Below are 3124 nucleotides of genomic sequence, written 5' to 3'. Positions count from 1 at the left end.
TGTAACCAGTAAATGGTTGGCTGAGAAATAAGCCAACCCAGTCTGACAACTGGTGAATGTGGATGAGGTGCTGAGTCTAGTGGATGGTGAACCAGAGGCCATGGCACGGCAACTCACAGGACCAAAGCTTCCAGTGACGGGCCTCATGGATAGATTAGTCCCTGTGAGGTAGCATAACATAAGCAGCAAGGAAAGTGATAGGAAGACAGCATCAACAGACTGTTTAAGTTTCTTTTAAGTGTCCTTTATTTTCTGGCATCGCAATTCAACAATTCTTTCACTCAAAAAAATAAGAACCCTGGCAGCCAACATCTCACCTGCTTTATACAGAATTCCACCAACACCTGAATCTCTACCACTGAGAAAACAGGGTAGACTAAATAACACAGTCTAGACAAAGAAGCACGGTGGCACGGTGGTTAGCACTGTTGCCGCACAGCAAGAAGGTCCTGAGTTCAATTCCACCATCAGGCCGGGGTCTTTCTGTGTGGAGTTTGCATGTTCTCCCCGTGTTTGCGTGGGTTCCCTCCGGGTACTCTGGCTTCCTCCCACTGTCCAAAGACATGCAGTTTGAGGGGATAGGTTAATTGGATAATCCAAATTGTCACTAGGTCTGAATGTGAGCGTGAATGGTTGTCTGTCCCTGTGTGAGACTGGCGACCTGTCCAGGGTGTACCCCGCCTCTCGCCCTATGACAGCTGGGATAGGCTCCAGCGCCCCCTGCGACCCTGGAAAGGATAAGTGGAAGCGAATGGATGGATAGACAAAGAAACAGGAGTAAAATCTTTCTTCCACTTAACAAACTCATTTACCCAACTAAACAATTTGGAAAGTCAGTCTCTTCACACAATCTGACTCATGAGGTTATTTTAAAGGAAATAAACAATTTTACACGAAAGAAACACCCCTTCATTTGTTTACACCCAATTGACGCAGTCATTGACATCATATCCTATATAAACAGGAAGTACTGGGGCGGCCTCTCCCACATACCTGTTTCACATATAGGGCCTGCACAAAGGAACACACAATGGTAAGTATAACCAAACTGCATAAACAAATGAAAGATTCAAATCAACTAATGGTTAAGTGACATTTGGCTTTAAGAACATTTTCACAGATGTAATGAATGTAACCAATGCTACCACAAAGAGACTCGGGATAGTATGTAGAGCCAAGGTTACATCTGCAGTGTCTACATTAAAGCACTATGATTCACTATACGATAACACAAGACAAATTAACAATATATTTAAGTGAAAAACGGTAAATGAATTCAATCCTAGCCACTCTGTCACAGTCCCCTGTAAATGAAAATCTTAAAAATTAGCCTTTTTTTGCTCTTAAATACAAAATTGATGCAGATTTTAGTTAAATTTGAAAATATGGGACTTTAATTCTTATTTTTGTTCAGTCTCAAATTTATTTGGGACGTCAGTATATTCGTTTATTTGTCAATACTTTCCCCAACCCCTGCCTGAGTATATTTGCTGATATTTTTTTTTTTTTTTTTTTTTTAGGCTAAATACATGCAAAGTTGTTGACTGCACTTGGAGTACCTCCTTATTCTCGGATTTTACTGGATTTCCCCATCTTTGAATAGCAGCTCTTGTGCACAAACCACACTGTCAGCCATAGTCTAATACTGCCGACCAACATCGAGGTACTGCTGAGAGGATTAGCACCAAATACAAACAAAATAATCCAGGTGTGATGCTTTCATCTTCTTCTGCATATCTTACAGGCTTTTATCCTCGAGTCTCTAATACTTGGAGAGAGAGTCTGCATCTGTTCTCTTTATGGTTGTTTTGAATCCTGCAGTAATTATTCCAGCCTCTTCCCTAACATTTCTTTGCCGATTTTTCCTCAGAGTGCTGTACAAAGATGCACTAATTGTGAGTTATTTTTTCCATTAAACTTCTACTGGGGAGTTTCCATCTGTTTGTCATCTTGTACTGCTGTTTTGCACCACAGTAGATTTCTTTATTCATCCCTAGCACATATTGTTTAATGGACCTATTTGTGTGTATTGTGCTGTATGGTTTTATTTATAAAGCTGGCATGACCTACAGCAGTTGGCTCTAATCATTTCACTTCCTTCTATTGTTGCACATCCACTCAAACTAATCATGTGTAATGGAGTTTCTCTGATTGCGTTCACTGGGAGAGTCCCATTGGCTCTTGGTCTAATTGCCAAACCTGATTGCTCATGTTCCATCACCCTCATAGATCCTACACCATATGGAGTTATTAACAGGTGCAAATGTGTAATTTTGAGAGAAACTAAGCATGATGCTTAATTCAGTCTGTCAAACTGCTGTAGCAAATTATGGTTCTGTGAGATGACTGTGCTGTGGGGTATTGTTTTAATTATGAGAGCGGATCAGTGAATGTTGAAGACAGCCACATAAAGAAGGGCCCTAGCTATTTCACTAGCATCCTGTTTGAGTCCCAGTGTTGATGACCTGCTCGGTAAGCTGAAAGGGTAGAGTAGAACCCAGGCAGCAGAACACAGATGCCAGGGAATTGGAGTGAATGGTGTTTATTTACAATGACAGGGAAAACATGAAACACAGATTCGGGACGTCCAGGAAAACTGGCAGAGGACTCGATCGGTCTATGGGAGGAGAACAGAACAGAGTTAAGGGGTGAACCTGAAAACCGAGGGCTAAAATATGTTAGGAGAGTTGGAGAGCTTACTTGGCACAAACTGAAATACAGACTTGGGTGGAGGGTTCTCGTGACCGGAGGCTGAGCCAGGTAAACGTGTAGGCAGGTGGCGGGACAGGTGGGTGAGAAATCCCAGTTCTGACTGAGGAAAACGATCTCCAGAGGCACAGGCAGGTGGAAGGGCAGCGTAGCAGGCTAGCGGAAGGAAAACAGGCATCATAAACACTCGGCACTATATTTTAATAATAATTTTTAAATAATGTGAGCTAATTCTAGCTGTATATATTTATTTGTGATCAATTTGGTCTAATAAGGCTAGTGGGAAAAGGTCATTAGGTGCATTGTGGCTAATTCAGTTAATCAAGAGATGGATATCAGCTCTTCAGTCAGTTGGTTGAAAGTAAGTATGATTTCAGTAGATTACAGTTTTCTTTGCTGATTACAATCCAACCAC

At 41.6% G+C, this 3124-nt stretch overlaps 1 long non-coding RNA gene across 1 annotated transcript; it reads right to left on the bottom strand.

The window, feature by feature from the left end:
* Positions 1 to 1496: 1496 nt before the first annotated feature.
* LOC112844128 (uncharacterized) lies at positions 1497 to 2854 on the bottom strand. The gene is made up of 2 exons (XR_003216729.1): positions 2701 to 2854; positions 1497 to 2617 (listed from the first exon to the last, which is right to left on the bottom strand). It is a non-coding gene; the product is annotated as an uncharacterized LOC112844128 (long non-coding RNA).
* Positions 2855 to 3124: the final 270 nt, after the last annotated feature.

The sequence above is a fragment of the Oreochromis niloticus genome, linkage group LG16 (genome assembly GCF_001858045.2).
Source record: "Oreochromis niloticus isolate F11D_XX linkage group LG16, O_niloticus_UMD_NMBU, whole genome shotgun sequence".
Taxonomy (NCBI): Eukaryota; Metazoa; Chordata; class Actinopteri; order Cichliformes; family Cichlidae; genus Oreochromis; species Oreochromis niloticus.
This window is presented reverse-complemented; position numbering and strand designations above follow the sequence as displayed.